Raw genomic sequence first — 16,698 nt, 5'->3', positions numbered from 1 at the left:
GAAAACTTTGTGTAAACAACTACAGGCCAGTTTCACTCCTGTGTACCTCGGGTAAGGTTATGGAGCATTTCATTTTCAAGCACTTGATTTCTTTTCTAGAAAGCAGGAACTTCTTTTCTAGTAACCAGCATGGGTTTCGGCGTGGCCTGTCCACCGTAACACAACTAATTCACACAACCAATGAACTTTTGGCATGCATTGATCAGGGTGGGCAAGTAGATGCAATATTTCTCGACTTTGCGAAGGCCTTTGATCGCGTTTCGCACCGTAATCTAATAATAAAACTCAGACATCTATTACAAAATCAGCGTCTTGTTCAATGGCTCGATTCCTACCTCTCTGAACGGCACCAGTACGTCCAGATCTCAGGTTCCAATTCTATGCCAGCTCCAGTTCTCTCAGGAGTACCCCAGGGCTCCGTTCTCGGTCCACTATTGTTCCTTATTTACTTAAACGACTTAAACTTCGACTCCCCTGTACGGTGCCGTTTTTTCGCTGACGACTGCGTTGTATATCTGCCTATTCAAAATGCGGAGGATCACCACGTGCTGAATGACTACCTTTCAGAGGTCTCAAGGTGGTGCCTAATCTGGCAAATGTCACTAAACACGTCTAAGTGCTCAAAAATGACATTTACGCGTAAAAAGTGCGCTCTTAATTACACATACACAATTAACGGTGCAGCTGTCTCCCCCGTAAACGAATACAAATACTTGGGGGTTGTATTCAATAGTAACTTGACTTGGAGTTCGCACATCGGGCATGTAGTCTCAAAGGCGTCCAACAGGCTTTGGCTGTTAAGAAACCGTCTAAGGCACTGCACATCTAAAACTAAATTAGCAGCTTACACTGCATTCGTACGGCCATTACTGGAATACGCAGATGTGGTTTGGGATCCGCACACCCAAGTAGATGTACAGCGCATTGAAGGCGTTCAAAGGAAGGCGCTTAGATTTGTCTACAACGCATATGGAAGGCACGTTTCGGTTACTAATCTATTGAGGCAATCTGAACTGCAGACACTTCAATCTCGTCGCAAGTTGCACCGTCTAAAAATGTTGCATGGGATTGTTAATAACTTAACAAACATTCATTTTGAGACCTACATGGCATACAACACTTCACGACCAACGCGCAATAAACACAATTTGACAATCATGGTGCCACGGTGCCGAACGAAAGCGTATCAGTTTTCTTTTTTTCCAAGAACGATATTGGAATGGAACGGGCTTCCGTGTGACGTGGTCCGTTTGACAGATCAGAAGTCTTTTTTATCTGCTGTCATATCGTCATTTTAAGCGCAGTGTATTCATTCATGCTCTTTTGTTTGCTTTCTTTTGTATGTTTGGGTAACCGAGTGCATTTAACCTTGCTCTTTGTCTTTCTATAAAACCCTGTGTGTTAGCTTTTGCTTCTTTATTCGCATTTTTACTTGCTTTGTTTTGTCGCGATGTACGATGTACCCTTGTACCACTCCTGCCTTGGCCACCAAATGGAGGCTGGCAGTATTGAATAAAATAAAATAAAATAAATAATAGTGCATGCAGAGATGCACGAGTTCCGCAGACGCATACAACCTGTCCAACCTAGCATGGCTGTCACGCTGGAAATGTGTATATTAAGGGCTATTACCGTAAGTAAACATTTCGCCGATGTCTACTAAACAATGGTCACGTACAATACTATTCAATAATTGAGCACTTTTTTCACGCACCGGCAGGCGCTTCATACGGTCCGCCGCTACACAAACACAGTTGAAATCACCCAACACCAGCAGGGTTCTGTCACAAACAAAATAATATTCAAGGCGATTGAAAAACTCTTGGCGTTCGGCTTCAACGTTTGGTGCATACACACAGATAACTCGCCAACAGACATTCGAAAACGTAAAATCAACGACAAGAAGACGTCCACTGGTACAAGCGAAAACAGATTCTACAATAATGCCTAGATTGTTGCGCATAAAAAAAACGCAACCACCCGAGGTGCCAACAGAATGAGAAACACAAACATTGAAGACTGGACGAAAGATGGGACACCATACGATCAGTAGCATCCTCACTTTCTATTTTCGTCTCCTGTACAGCTACTATATCAAGCGCGTTGTCAGTAATTAGACGATTCAGCTGACATTGGCGCCGCCTTGCAGAAAGGCCTCTGACGTTCAAAGTTGCTACGCGCAGAGCTGTATCTATTTTCATCGCCATGCACTTGGAATAGAATGCCATTGATGTACAGCGCCCCCTCTACAAAATTGTGCGACATTTTCTAACTCACAGTGTGCAGTGTACATGGTCGTTGATCCAGGAATCCGAGTGCTGACGTCGGGAAACCACACGAATGTCCCTCGCCAGCCTTTCCGGACCAAGGCACACTGTCTGCTGGGTACTTCCCACCACAACAAAGGAAAAAACAAAAACAAAACACGAAACCTCATTGAGCAGCTACGGAGGCGGTTTCCCCGCCTGCCGGGGTTCGGCCGGAATGTTCGGCCGGGGCTTCAACGTGGAGCGTCGAATTCCCGGTGTTTTAGACGGCGGCTCATCACCACGCACACAAGGCAGCGGCTTCTCGCCGACGCTCTCATCATGGGAGCGTTTCCCGGCTGGAAGACCGGCAGCTTCCTGGCTGAAGTTCATGGCATTGGTGCTGATAGCCTCCACATTCTCCGGAGATTCGGCCGCGGCTTTCGTCACCTCTTCCACCTTGTCAACACTTCCTTGCTTCGGTTCAAGGCCCACATCTCGACTAGGCTTTACAGCACTGCTCGTCGTCGAACTCTTTTTCGATAGAGGCGTCAGCGAAGGCGCCTTTTGAGCTAAAACTTGGCCAGTTGCCCTGACTGTCTCCTCTGCATCCGCCTCGTCCATCAGCAACTCAGATGAGTCTTCACTGTTCCTGGGACCGGCAATGCTCGCGTAACTGCGAGCACACTGGCCGTCTTCATGCCCGAACCGTCGGCAGGAACAGCACCGAGGGACCCAACACTCTTTGCGGATATGGCCTGTACCTCGACAGCGGAGGCACAACGGAGGCCTGCCCGGGACGACAACCAGCGCTAGCTCCCCGCCGACGTTGAGCTGATGCGGCAAGTCGTCAAGCTTCACGCCAGCTTTTAACTTCAGTGTGATGAGTCTGGTGGTTGAGCCCTTCTCCGACACGCCTTGTACTCCCCAGCGCTCTCGGGCCACTTCAGAGACTTTTTCGTACGGCGCGAAGGCGACACGCACGTCCTCGTCAGGCACGTTGTAGAGCAGCCAGTGCACCTTCAAACGCACGTCCTGGTTCGCAGGGTCAATCACCAGGCAGCGCCGTTCTTTCGCACGAAGTTCACCGATGCTGGCAATCTTCTTCACTGTTTCGGCTTCTTTGAATGTGACGGCCCAGACATGGCTCATGCGATACGCCCCCAGGGCGATAACGTCCGGGAGCAAAGAATGCTCAGCCAACGCGTCCCGGAAATCTTCCACCCGATACGGGCGGGCCGAGATATCCGCGTGCAAAAAAACTGTATTCAAAACGTAACGCCCTGTAGGCAGCCCTGGTAAAACAACCTGATACATACTTTCTTGTTCAGCAGACCTGTTACCGCGGCCAGACACGGCCGCTGAAGCCGCTCCACCGGAGCCCTGCATCCTGCGTCCGTTCACTGGCGTGGCCGGAAGCAGAATCCACATACCAGCCGTTGTTCTGAAGCATACTCGCAGTGCGCTGCCTGCAGTACGACGGCCAAAAATAGATTCCTAGACGGTAAAAAAAAAAAAAATGCGCCTCTTTTATATGCGCCGCCCGGGAATCGAACCCGGGTCGCAAGAATGGGAATCTTGCATGATACCACTACACCAGCGGCGCCCTCGTTGTGGGACATGCCAGCCGCTGTTCTTAAGCATACTCGCAGTGCGCCGCCTGCATTATCATCAACAAAAGACACCTGTGTTACAAGTAGATTCCTAAGCGGTAAAAAATGAAATAAAAAAATGCCGCTTATATATGCGCCGCCCGGTAATCGAACCCGGGTCGCAAGAATGGGAATCGTGCCTGATACCACTACACCGGGGCTTACCCCTGCATTACTGCTCCATGGACGCGTACCAAGAACAAGACTTGATATTGTCGGATGCCTGTCGCCTGCCTTTTTCAGCTCCCCAGACTCTGAGCTGGAGCGCCTGCGCGAACGGGTGAAGAAGCAACAGCAGTACTATGTAGCGGCATTGTAGCGGCATTGTTGAGTCTATGTAGCGGCATTGAAGGCTCATATTTGCGTACTTTCTACATGTACCGCCAGGACAGAGGTGCAGTTCAGGAAAATGATGCTCTTGGCTTACAACGGCCCATTCTTGACATCTTCGCTGGTAAGCATCGAAAATTCCTATTGTTTTGAGCGTGCGGCCCAGTATAAAATGGCCTACAGGAAAAGTTGACTTCGTCACCTCTTGAATGAGGAGAATCTGCGAAGGAATGAGTGGTGTTGACGGCGATTGACGAACTAACATAAAGAAATAGCTGTGAGGTGCCTTTCGATGCCCATATTGGCAGTTCCTAGGAGAGATGGGTGGCTGAGTGTAAGGAGATAGCGCCACCCAGCGTCGTTTGTGAGGAGAAGACGAAAAAGCACGAGGAGCGCGTGCGCAAGGGTACGCCGGGACAGGTGGAAGAGGATTACGTGGCAGAGAAGAGAAGACCGCGGTGGGCGACGGACGTGGACGAGTTCTGCTGGCTCCCCGAGTTCCGGACTTGGGCCTCAGCCGCAGACGTCCTGGCCACCAGACCTGGACATCCATCGTCGAGAGCCTCAACCACCAGGCCCAGGCGCCACTCTTCTCCGTCCATCCGTCAGCTGCTCCACATAGGCCGCCTCTGGCGCCTAAGTGGCCTTTCCGGGATACCAGACCTGGGAAGCGTGCTGGGAGCCCACAGACGCTGACGCTGCGGCAACGTTGAAGGCCAACGGGGGAAACGCCGGCAACAGTGCATCGACACTGGAACGCCCAGAGACTGCCTGACTGCCCGACACCCAGCCAGTCCTCCCCGCTCGATGCGCGTATGAGAGACAAGTAGTGCGCCTTTCCTTTTTGACTTTCTTTTTCCTGTATTTTTCGCAAGGATTTTGTTCTGTTCCCCCGTGTGTTTTTTCCGTGTGTTGTTGCGTTGCTCTCTTGGCTGTTTCCTTTTTTCACGCCCATACTGAAATTGGTTTCCTTTCCTATAAAAGCCTCCTCGTTTATTGCTTATACCTTTAGTGTTTGTGTTAAATACAACCTGCAATCTCACACATCCTCACAAATTTGGCGTCCGCTATGACAGGACGAGGTCGGTTATTATTTCTTTGCCTGTTGTGTTAATTTAGGAACAGTATGAGCGCTTCAGAGTTGGTTGCTTTAGGCGAGCGCATGGGCTTGTGCGGCGCGGAGTTGCGAGCGTGGGTGGAGGACGAGCTTCGTAAGGCACGGGAAGAGAGAGCCGCTGAGCGTGAAGCTGCGAAGCAGAAATTGGAGTTAGAGGCACGGAATTTAGAGACGGAGCGTGAAGCTGCGAAGCAGAAATTGGAGCTAGAGGCACGGAATTTAGAGACGGAGCGTGAAGCTGCGAAGCAGAAATTGGAGCTAGAGGCACGGAATTTAGAGACGGGGCGTGAGGCTGCGAAGGAACGTTTGGAGTTAGAGGCGCGGAACTTGCAGCTACAAATAAGGCTCATGGAGAGGGGCGCAAATCCTCGAAGTGACCGTGAAGAGCGTAGCGTCGCACCGGCTAGCTCCATTAACCCGCACGCACTCATACCACAGTTCAGTGAAGCGCGGGATGACCTCGATGCCTATTTAAAGAGGTTTGAGCATGTGGCCACGGGGCAGGGCTGGCCAAAAGAAAAGTGGGCAACGGCGTTGAGCTTGTGCCTTGGCGGCGAAGCACTTAGGGTCTTCGGTCGGCTCTCGCCTGAGGATTCCGTGGACTATGACAAAGCGAAGCTTGTTTTGGTTGAGAGGTTTAGGTTTACCGCGGAAGGGTACCGGGAAAAGGTTCGCCAGAGCAAGCCCCAGGATGGCGAAACGGCCTCGCAATATGCTGCCAGGTTGTTTAGCTTCTTTGACCGTTGGGTCGAGATGCGGGGAGAAGGCCGCACTTTTGAGGTGGTTCGCGAAATGGTCGTGAGCGAGCAATTCCTGAACAACTCATTCCCGTTTAGCCCTTTTCTTACGTGAGCGAGAGAGCAAGACAGTTTGCAAGCTGGCGGAGGCTGCCGATCATTTTCTCGAAGCACAGCGGCAAGATAACTTCTTGTTCTTTAAAGAGCAGGGCGAGCATACGTTAAATAAGGCCAAGGACGAGGTTTCGGGTTCACAATCCCGCCTTCGGTGTTTTCATTGCGAGAAGACTGGGCACAAGGCATCGGATTGTCGGACGAAGCCGAAGCAATTGTATTGCGCCTGGTGCCGCGAGGTAGGACATGATGCCCAGTCATGCAGAGCTAAGAGACCAGGAGACCGTGCGGAGTCCGCCTATTGCATGACACCTCGATATTCACATCCCGATAACCCTGCAGAGGTAACGCGCGTAGAGGGCCAGTTGGGGGAGATGGTCTGTCCTTCCAACACGGTGGAAACTATGCCCTTGGGGCACGGTGAGGTGTTCGGCCAGCCTGGTTCGGTATTACGGGATACGGGCAGCACCGGCATTGTTGTGCGTGAGTCCCTTGTACCGGCAGCGGCACTTACAGGGAAAAAGGATACATTATTCTTGGCCAATGGGACCCGTGTAGAAGTTCCGGAAGCGGACGTGGTGATTTCTTCACCATACTTTTCGGGTAAGGCCATCGCGCGGTGCTTGTCTACACCCCTGTACGACATCATAATAGGCAATGTCCCTGGCGCTAAAGCTCCATTCTCGGTCGACCTGCCAGTTCTAGCTGATCAGGCAGTTTCCCTTGCCAAGACGAGTTCGGTCGATGTTCCTTCCCTTACGGTGACAGCGAAAGTTTCAGAGAGTAGCAAAAGCCCCACTCTGAACACACTCCACTTGTCACTGCCGGAGTTTCGCCTCGAACAGGAAGAAGACCCGACCTTAGAGGTGTGTCGCAAAAAGTTGGGGCAAACATTTCGTGGCAAGGGACAGACAGCCCATACTTTTCATACAGATGACGGGGTTCTTTTCCGAACGTACCAAGTATGTCCCGGCCGAGTCGTTGAGCAAGCGGTGGTACCGAAGTGCTTACGCGCGCAAGTCCTCATGTCGGCGCATGAGAGCGCATTATCCGGTCATCGAGGGATACGCAAAACGATCGCTAAGGTGCTCAGTGAGTTGTATTGGCCCGGTGTACAAGCTGACATTAAGAGTTATGTCAGATCGTGTGATACGTGTCAACGGACTGAGTCGAAGGCAAGGGAGAACAGTGTAAATAACATCGTAGGACGGGAACATTTAAAATCATGGTGGAGATCAAGGTCGGTTTGGAGAAACCGGTTTCACAAAGGAAAACGGAAGTACTAGCTGAAAGAGTTCTAGGGACGGTGAAGTGGTTTGAAGTGAAGAATGGAATACCGAAGAATGGAGCCCACACCTGTTCTTGTTGGTATTGTCTGCGTTTGTTCATGTTTGTTTTTGAGTGTGCGCTACCTATTTTTTTTATGCCTTCCGTGATTCTTCGCCCCTCGATGGACGCTTTCGGTTGACTTTTCATATACTCTCTGTGCTCTGTGTGCGAATGTCTGTGTGCGCTTCTAACATTGACGACCGTCGTATTGTGTGTGGCGTGTAGTGTGCGCGCTGTGGTGTGGTGTAATGTGGTGCGATCGTCGAACGCGTCTGGGGTCGCTCTCCCGAAGTTAAGTTCTTTCCCTTGGAAAAAACTTCCGAAGAGTGGGCCTTCTGTAAGGAGATAGCGACACCCAGCGTCGATTGTGAGGCAGAAGACGAAAAAGCACGAGGAGCGCGTGCGGAGGGGTATGCCGGGACAGGTGGAAGAGGATTACGTGGCAGAGAAGAGAAGAGCGCGGTGAGCGACGGACGTGGACGAGTTCTGCTGGCTCCCTGAGTTCCGGACTTGGGCCTCAGACGCAGACGTCCGGGCCACCAGACCTGGACATCCGTAGTCGAGAGCCTCAACCACCAGGCCCAGGCGCCACTCTTCTCCGTCCATCCGTCAGCTGCTCCACACAGGCCGCCTCTGGCGCCTACGTGGCCTTTCCGGGATACCAGACCTGGGAACCGTGCTGGGAGCCCACAGACGCTGACGCTGCGGCAACGTTGAAGGCCAACGGGGGAAATGCCGGCAACAGTGCATCGACACTGGAACGCCCAGAGACTGCCTGACTGCCCGACACCCAGCCACTCCTCCCCGCTCGATGCGCGTATGAGAGACAAGTAGTGTGCCTTTCCTTTTTGACTTTCTTTTTCCTGTATTTTTCGCAAGGGTTTTGTTCTGTTCCCCCGTGTGTTTTTTCCGTGTGTTGTTGCGTTGCTCTCTTGGCTCTTTCCTTTTTTCACACCCATACTGAAATTGGTTTCCTTTCCTATAAAAGCCGCCTCGTTTATTGCTTATACCTTTAGTGTTTGTGTTAAATACAACCTGCAATCTCACACATCCTCACACTGAGTAACCGATGGATTCAAACAGACCGCCGAATCATCGGTTTTCTTGATGAAAGTCCAAATGAGACGTTTATGTATACTTGTCCTCAACACAAGATAAGTCCTTTCTGTTCAAGCAACCATTGGTACTTCGTCGAAGTCACATTTATTTTCAGCATCAACGTCCACTGGACAAATGTGGTGTTGAAGGGGGGGAGGGGGGGGGGGAAGGGGCTTGCAAAAAAAACCTAAAACGCTTCCCAAAGGCATTCACCCTGTTTGCAGGGATGGTTGCCTTTTCTCATGATGCTTCAATAACCATCTTCAATTGCAGTCGCTTATGCTTTGCGTCGTGGTTTTGTGGGCCTTGACGGTAGCAATGAAATCCTGTTCATTGGTGGCTTGCGCTTCCTTACGTATGACGGTGGGAAAATGAAAAGTATGGCGTGATCTGCCAGCATGGCTGTCTTAGTAACTTCAAGCAAAATTTCACCCCAAACAGGCCAGATATCTTTTTCCATCATCATTTCTTTCTTAAAATGCTTGCTACAAAAGCTATCTCTTTGATTCGGCGGACCTTCTTCGAGAGTAATGGCTCCTGCCCTGTCTTCTAACCGCTTTTTTGGAAGGAACATTAAATAATATTATATTTTCTTTGCAGCTTGCGTACGGCATGTTGCTGTTTTCCACAATATATTCACGGCCCATTCCCGCACTTTACCGTTCACTACCATGGCGGTGGTGTAAAATCAAATCCAGCTTGCTTATAGCGCTTCGACGATGCTCCTGGCGTCGACACAAGAAAAATTTCATGCTATGCAAACGGCTTGTGCAACCAAAATGAGCCATGAGATAACAGCTAGTTGCGTTCTTGTATGTTCTTTTTCCTACCGGTGAAGTTTTATCGGTATAGACTGACGCTGACGCTGCGATCAGCGGCCCGGTTCGGGGGAGCGCCAAGGCAGATGTACAATGGTGGCGAAGGCTGGGCTCAAAAACGGTTTAGCGCGACTGCAGCATAGCCAGAGTTTGGGGGGCAAAACAATCATATAAAGAAATATAAAAGTAGAAATTAAAATGCTATGCAACAACAAAATAGAAATATATAGTTTAATATCAGGTTTTCCAAAATAGGTAAGCTATTTTAAATAAAACTTGTTTTCGTTAAAATAGTTTTCGCCTGTTTCGTAGCTGAAATAACCGTTTCATGCGTACATGGCTTCATGTTATCGGGAATATTTAAGTAAACCACAGGGCACGCACATACAGTCGTAACGTGTGCGCAAGAGGCCCACCATTTATCTTATTTATAGCTAGTTTCGTGCAGCCGACTGTCAAAAAACGTGAACTTGATACCGGGCTTTCAGGAGAAACCACGTGTCCTCTGCTGACCGCAAGGCCAATTTAAAACAAACTTTGCTGCCTAAGAGCTCTAAGCATGGTATTAGTGGGTTTTCCAACACCGTGAAGCCAATTTGAGGATCCCCTCGCGACTGACAGTATCGAAATTCGACCACGTGTTTGTGCGCCACCTTGACGGTGCCTTAACTGAATTCGGTCAGCAGTACTTATTGCTGTTCTGCATACACATGAGCGTCAATGTAGTTTTAAACTCATTTCGCTGTTTCGCTCTTGTCACAGCTGCCATTGCTGACACATTTTAAGCGTTTTATCTGGCTGAACTTTAGCAATTTACTCTAATACAACTATAGTAGAATTATCATCGTTTGTTGACTTGTTATTCGGCTTACAAAGATTTAAGTTGAAAGCACTACACCATGTTTTTATTCCGAACAAACATTTGACCAAGTAGTCACCGGAGAAAGACACTTGTACAACTTTGTATTCACTGCAGTTTGGTAGCAATTCCACTGACGCATAAATTCGTTCGAGTCGTGCTTAACTGAAGCACTGGAAATGCGTTCGGCTCTCGCCTGCGAGACATTCGGCCCTACTATATTCTTTTCCGAACTGGAGTACTGCTGAATGTTCTTGAAAACCGTCGCTCTGTCATCCACCACGTTCGGAGCGCACACGCAAATTATTCGCCACTCAGTACTTTGGTATGCAATGTCCACGCAACCACAGCGTCCTGAAACACACGAAGCATATGTTTGCACCACAGCGCCAGGCAAGCTTTTCACGACCATTACGCACCCAGCCTATAGCGTGCGGAGTGCAGCGGTAAATTCCAAGGTACTCGATTACTGCTTGGCGAAGCGGACGTTGCTCTAACGCTGCCACTTGAACATACGACTTGAAAACTCTGTTGAAGCGTTCAACTTCCCCGTTCGCTTGAGGATGATACAAGGATAAGTGCAGAAGGCGGATGCCACGATCTTTTAGAAATTGCTCAAACTCTCTAGACGTGAACTGTGGCCCATTATCACAAACGACTTCATCCGGGTAACCTTCACGGGAAAGTACAGAAAGCAAAGACTTTGTGACTGTAGTGGCGGAGACTTCGGAGCTGAAGTGTACCCCGGGGCACTTCGAAAAATAGTCCACCAGCGTAATCGCAAACCGACAGTCATGCGGAGCTCGCTCCAGGGGTCCCACGATGTCGAGTGCTATATTTTGCCATGGGCCGTCTGGGAATGGCACTGGCTGCAGTGGTATAGCAGATACCTTGGCGCTCTTGTCTGCTCCCTGGCAGATGCTGCAGGTCTGAATCGCGAGCTCGACTTGCCGATCCATGCCCGGCCACCAAAACCGCTCTCGTAGACGCGCCTTCTTCCTGGCAATTCCGGTATGGGCCTCATGTGCTGCGGCGATCACTGGCGGAGTCAGTGCTTCTGGATCAATAAGACGCTCTCCGCGAAGCAACAAGTTATCAACAACGGACAATGCTTGCTGCACCTTGCAATATGGTGTAAGTTCAACCGGAAGCAATTTCTTCGAAGGCCATGACGACTGGACGTAAGAAATGACTTGTTGTAACGTGTTGTCTTCAGCTAGACTCTGCTGGAATTGCTCTTTGGTGATGCACGATGGCGCTTGAATGAATGCTACCACTTCGTCTGTAGACTTTTCGTCCTGCTGTAACGCAACTGGAAGACGGGACAGAGCGTCTGAAACTTCGTTTTCCAATACCTTCCGGTATTGCACCATACAGTTATACCGAATAAGTCGCTCTGCCCAGCGTGCTATGCGCAGCGGCCGTCTACCAGTACCTTGACTTGAGAAGAGAGATACCAAAGCCTGGTGATCTGTGTACAGTGTGAAGTGGCGCCCCCCAAAATACGTGTGCCAATGCTCGATAGCCCAGACACACGCGAGCGCTTCGCGTTCTCCCACGGAGTACCTTTTTTCTGCAGGCGACAGAGTCTTTGACGCAAACGCCACTGTGAATAACTCGTGCCCGTGCCATTGTTGAAGAACTGCTCCGAGGCCACGCAGTCGGATGTATCTGTGGCGACAACGACTGGAAGTGATGCGTTTAACATCCGGAGTACTGTTCCGGAATCGATCATGGACTTAACCTTTTGAAAGCTGGCGTCAACACTCTCAGACCAAATAAAAGGCACATTCATGCGAAGAAGGGCCCGCATAGGCTCGATAATACCGGCTAAATTTGGAACGAACTTTGCGTAATATTCCACTAAGCCAAGGAAGGATCGAAGACCAGCAGCATCCGCGGGAGCAGGGATGTTTTTCATGGATTCTACCTTCTCCGGTTGCGGAATGATGCCATCGGGCGTGACTTTGTGGCCCAAGAATGAAAGTTCATTTGTGCAAAATACACACTTGTCATTTAGCTTGAGTCCTGCTTCTTTTATACGCCTAAGAACGGTCGCAAGGTTTGCCCAGTGGTCTTTCTCACTCTTTCCAAAAACAATGATGTCGTCGATGTGAAACAAGACACCAGAACATCCTTGAAGAATTTGCGACATCATGCGTTGGAAGGCCGAGGGGGCGGAAGCTAATCCAAAGCATACACCCTTGAAGCGATAAAGTCCGTCGTGTGTTACAAAGGCTGTTAAATCACGGCTCTCTGTATGCAGCAAAACTTGATAAGCCCGATCTAACTTGGGAAAGTGTGTTGCACCCACAAGGCTGTGCAGAAGTTCTTCAGTGTGGGGAAGCGGAAAATTGTCCCGCACGACGGCCTTGTTGGCTTCTCGAAGGTCGACATACAGGCGAATCCCTCCATCTTTTTTTTTTACCACGACGATAGGGGAGACCCATTTTGATGCGTTGACGCGCTCAATCACATCCGTCTCTTCCAGCCAACGAAGTTCTTCTCAGACCAAAGGTCGTAATGACAGTGGTAGGCGGCGAAGCTTAGACTTGAGCAAGGTGTGTTGCTGGGCGAGTTGGTTGGGATTAATCTTGAGAAAAAACAGCGCTTGCAGACAAAGGAACAGAACAAGAAGGACACACAACTGCGCTGACTAACAACTTTTATTTCGGAAGGGGGCCGATCCGCGCCTTTTATACAAACTAGAGGGAATGATGCGCACGCGCACAGATCAGCAACTAATCAACTAAAAATAGTTGGTCTATGTATTGGCTCTTTCCATGCTCCCACTTTGCTGATCTGTGCGCGTGCGCATCATTCCCTCTAGTTTGTATAAAAGGCGCGGATCGGCCCCCTTCCGAAATAAAAGTTGTTAGTCAGCGCAGTTGTGTGTCCTTCTTGTTCTGGTCCTTTGTCTGCAAGCGCTGTTTTTTCTCAAGATGAAGCTTAGACGCAGTGGGTTGGACAGATGGACGCGTTTTGACCTGGTGAACAAAAGTCTTAGCCAGACCAATGCCCTTTCCAAACAGACAATGGAACTCTTCTCTTAAGTAGCTGGGGAGCCAAGCATAACACGGATGCGTTTCTTTTACAGAACATCGTTCTTGGCTACCAGCTCCAGTGGCAGTTGTCTCAAGGCAACAAAGGGATGAACCATCAATTCGTAAATTAAGAGCTCTAATCGCATCGATACCGAGAAGCGAAGTGCCCCGATACACGACATAAAACAAAATGGATGCTGTACGAGCCATGTACGTAACCTCCGAGACAAAACATCTATGCACCGGTATGAGCTGTCTTGAATAGTCCAATAACTTAACTAGCGGGGCAGTACAGTGTGCTTTAGTGGAGAAATGCTTGTTGAAGAAGCTGTACGACATAACTGCTGATCCCGAATCAACTAAGAATGCTAAGCTGGTGTTTCCTACTAAGACATCAATATGAATACCAGGGTGAGTGGATGCGGCCACTACCACAATGTTTGCAACATCACTGCGTTCTTCACTGCTCAGTTCCCGAACAGAAGCAACGCGTCGATCCTTATCGCACACTGACTTGAAATGACCGACCCGACCGCAGCAATGGCAGCGTTTCCCTTTATCCGGGCAGTGGAAAGACGCAGCCGAGTGCTGATTAGAACCGCAACGAAAGCAATGGAAGGGGGCGTTGCTCTTGGTAGCAACATGCTGTACACTTGTAGACGCAAAAGCTTAGACGTCTTGAGTTGTCTGTTCTAGCTGAGTGGCCACAAGCACAGCACGCGGAAAAGAAAGACTCCAGCCATCGAGCAGCAGACGCTCACGGACATGTTGCGAAGAAATGCTTGATCACGGAGTGCATCCTCAAGCACGGCGAACGAACAAGCAGCTGCATGCTCACGTAATGCAACAGCATACTCGTTGATAGATTCTCCTGGCTGCTGGACGCGTTTGCGAAAACGGTGACGTTCTACGACGATATTAGTTTGGGAGGTAAAATGGTTCCCCAAGGCTGTAACCGCATCGTCATATGGCGAAGGTACCGTCTCTGTCTGTTTTGGCAACAGTCCGGAGCTTGCACCCTCACTATCTGCTGGCAGATCCTTAGTGGTAGCGCTCTCACCTTCTTTGGCGTCTTTGGCTGACACAGGAAGCGTGAAGAATATTCGCTGGCCTTCGACGCCCAGAGTGTGGATAAGAAGGGCTTTGCGACGCTCTGCCGAAAAATCAGACGCTCCCGAAGCCAGCATGTAGTTCTGGAATAGTCGCACCCATTGTGACCAAGGAACACCCGGCGAGCTGGAACAGGCAGAAATGGGGGCGGTGGGGCGAGTCCGGAAAAGCTGATGACTGGAAGCGAAAAAGTTGTTACGCCCGCTCTTCCGTTCATCCTCGTCGCCAATGTAGTGTAGGCGTGAACCGCCCTTGAAGACCGTGAACCATGACAGCAAACGCATGGAACGAAACCCAGTTTATTCAATGACACACATATTTATATATACACACAACTGTAGCCCCCTGGCGGTGTTCACATTGAAAAGGAAACAGGAACTAACTATACAACATCAAGCGTACTTGGAGGCATAACAGCTGCCCCTCCATCCACCTAGAGAAAACCCCTTGAGGGCATATTGCTGTAGGTTGCAGAACACGTTTCGAATTCGTAAGGCCAGGAAATCAAAGTGCGACAAGCAGTGCAGAGTCAGGTTACTTCGCAGTCCTGCTAGAAGCAAGCCAATTTAAACATTAAGAAAGCAACGGATTGCTTCCTGCAAGATGAATGCACTTCTCTTATAGACTAAAAAGAAGCCTCTGTTGTATTTATCAGGTCGAGACAAGTTGACGGAAGTTACCTAGAATGAAATGCTTAAAGCCCGCGAGCAAGCAAACCTGTCGGGAGAACAGCAAAAGCAGGACCGAGAATGCCTGTCAGCAGCACAGCCGATATCAAATAAGGGAAGGAAGTAGACTGACAAGCGACTCCTGGTGTGTTTCCGTCTCCACAACCAAACACCGTGTTGCTCAGGGAGCTCAGGGAGAGTGAGGTGCTTCCCCTCTAATCCGTCGAGTTCATTCGAAGATGGTTATCTTTGGAACTCAGGAACTTTGGTTTGGACTAGTTTTGCCAAGCCTAGAAGGAAAAATTCAGGGCAGGGGCACTTTGTTGATGTAAAGTGCGGTGAGGTGAAAGCCTTAAGCGCAGTATTGCTGCTTGTGTCACTGATGTGTGGTCAAGATGTTAAGCTTGGCTTCTAAGAGTGGAATGCGACAGCGTCTTGCAACGCTGCCGGGGAGTCCACAGGACGCCATCGCCCGTTGGGCTCTGAGCCTTGCTCGACGCGGTAAATTGGTTTGGTTTAGTTTATGGGGTTTAACGTCCCAAAGCGACTGAGGCTATGAGAGACGCCGTAGTGAAGGGCTCCGGAAATTTCGACCACCTGGGGTTCTTTAACGTGCACTGACATCGCACAGTACACGGGCCTCTAGAATTTCTCCTCCAAAGAAATTCCAGCCGCCGCGGCCGGGATCGAACCCGCGTCTTTTGGGACAGCAGCCGAGCACCATAGCCACTGAGCCACCGCGGCGGCCGACGCGGTAAATTGGTTTTTGAGGAAAGGAAATGTACCTCTCTCGCATATCTCGGTGGACACCTGAACCTCGCCGTAAGGGAATGGTGGAAGATGGGAGGGAACGAAGATGCCGTATTAGCTAGACGTGCCTTTATTCATTCCAAACCATCGAGCGTGTATGGCGGAGTGATTAGCGTGCTCGTCTCGCACTCCGGAGACCCTGGTTCGATTCCCCAACTCGACCCATTTCCGACTCGGTTTTATTTATTTATGTGGTCTGACTAGAGGTCAATTAGGGTGATTGGTCTTTACAATTTTTCTAATGCCATCCATGGTGTCCGGTCACATCACCTGTCAAGAGATGGAACTCTCTAGAATGTTCGACACAGTGTCTATGAAACGTCTAGAAACGTCCATGAAACGTGCAAGCATGACTTGCACATTTCGTGATACTAGTTAATGTATGGTTAGTGATAGTTAACGTGACCTTAATTAGTACACTGATTAATTGGTGTTAGTTAAGGTATAGGCACAGTGCACTCCCCACATGCCACTTCTTAACTACTACTAATAAACAATTACAGTCGAGCCCACTTATAACAGCCGCAGATATAAGGAACGCTCGCTTAGTACGAACGAGGGCGGTGCTACCGTCAAAATATATATTGGGGCAATGGCACAGTGTCTCACATAGAACGAACTGTTGTGGCCTCAACACTCGGTTAGAGCGAACGCGAAGCTGTCGGGCACCCGTAGTTGACCAAACCGGCGGTGTTTGGTGCGGTTTCGCTCGACTGCGAACCCGCGGCAGGCGAATTTCGCGCACTTTGTGTTCCCCTGACACGAC

General features: G+C 49.8%; 1 non-coding gene and 1 pseudogene across 1 annotated transcript; both read right to left on the bottom strand.

Moving 5' to 3' along the window:
* Nucleotides 1–3,781: 3,781 nt before the first annotated feature.
* On the bottom strand, nt 3,782–3,852 carry TRNAG-CCC (transfer RNA glycine (anticodon CCC)). The gene has a single exon. It is a non-coding gene; the product is annotated as a tRNA-Gly (tRNA).
* A 9,327-nt stretch (nt 3,853–13,179) lies between these two features.
* Nucleotides 13,180–14,671, bottom strand: LOC149338512 (uncharacterized; annotated as a pseudogene).
* Nucleotides 14,672–16,698: the final 2,027 nt, after the last annotated feature.

Source organism: Amblyomma mixtum, chromosome 6 (assembly GCF_055824585.1).
Source record: "Amblyomma mixtum isolate Tamu chromosome 6, ASM5582458v1, whole genome shotgun sequence".
Lineage (NCBI taxonomy): Eukaryota > Metazoa > Arthropoda > Arachnida > Ixodida > Ixodidae > Amblyomma > Amblyomma mixtum.
The sequence above is the reverse complement of the archived record's forward strand: the minus strand, read 5'-3'. Positions and strand labels throughout refer to the sequence as shown.